The sequence below is a fragment of the Nelusetta ayraudi genome, unplaced genomic scaffold (genome assembly GCF_046127955.1).
Source record: "Nelusetta ayraudi isolate G7.1 ecotype Tasmania unplaced genomic scaffold, CSIRO-AGI_Nayr_v1 ptg000019l, whole genome shotgun sequence".
Taxonomy (NCBI): domain Eukaryota; kingdom Metazoa; phylum Chordata; class Actinopteri; order Tetraodontiformes; family Monacanthidae; genus Nelusetta; species Nelusetta ayraudi.
The window spans coordinates 7,251,064-7,252,087 of record NW_027466069.1 but is presented as its reverse complement, the minus strand read 5'-3'; positions in this window follow the sequence as shown (position 1 = coordinate 7,252,087).

Here is a 1,024-nt window from a genome sequence, read left to right as displayed (position 1 = left end):
TGTGTTTCTTTGCTTTTTTTTCGCCGCACGTGCTTTTCGTCACACCCACAAAGAAATGTAAATATCTGGTTGGAAGACAAATGTAAATAATAGATTTTGAGCTGCAATATTTTTGTTCTGAAGAGAGGGGAAAAAAGATAATTTCTCCCTGCTAAATGGAGATTTTTAGGTCTCAGTTTGGGTTGGTCTACATCCTGGGTGTCATGTTTGTCAGGGTCATCTTCCAAAAGACAATACTCAACTAAAAACTGAGTGAAGTTTCCTTTTGACCTGCGAGACCAGTGAGTTTAGAAAACGTCAGCCTGGCTCCGCCTACTTCTTGGGCTCCCTGAATTGTAAACGCTGCTGTGAAATGGCCCCGTCTACATCCTGGACACTTTTTTTTGTTGTCTTTTCCTTTCTGCACTTCAGCTCTAAAAACTTTTCTTGTGAACTTGAGGAAAGTTCAGTTCCCTTGTGATCTGACTGTTTTGTTTTTTTTGTCTTTAATTTTAAACGTCGCCAAGAAAAAAAAGTTTTCTGATGGAGGTCGACCGTCGGCTCTCGGTGGGGAGAGGGGTGGGGCATCGCTCGCTGCTAATTGCGTGTTCGGCTACTTCCTGTCCCGCAGAGGGAGAGCAGATTAAGAGGGGGTGACCGCTGGCCACTGACTGGAGGGCGGCCTTAACGAGATAGCGTCTGATTGGCTGAGCCGGGGGTTAATTGAAGGGGGAGGAAGTGATGAGTCCCGGCGGCGGCGGGTTTAATTAATGGGAGATCTGAGAGACACCTGTCTGTCTGTCTGATTGACTGTTTGTTTGTCTGTCTGTGTCCTTGTCTCTCTGTCTGTCTGACTAACTGACTGTCTGTTTGACTGACTTACTGTCTGTCTGTCTGTCTGTCTGTGTCTGACTGAATCATTGACTGTCTCTCTGTCTGTCTGACTGACTGTCTGACTGAATAACTGACTGTCTCCCTGTCTGACGAACTGTCTGTCTGTCTGTCTCCCTGTCCGACTGACTGACTGTCAGATTGACTGTCTGTC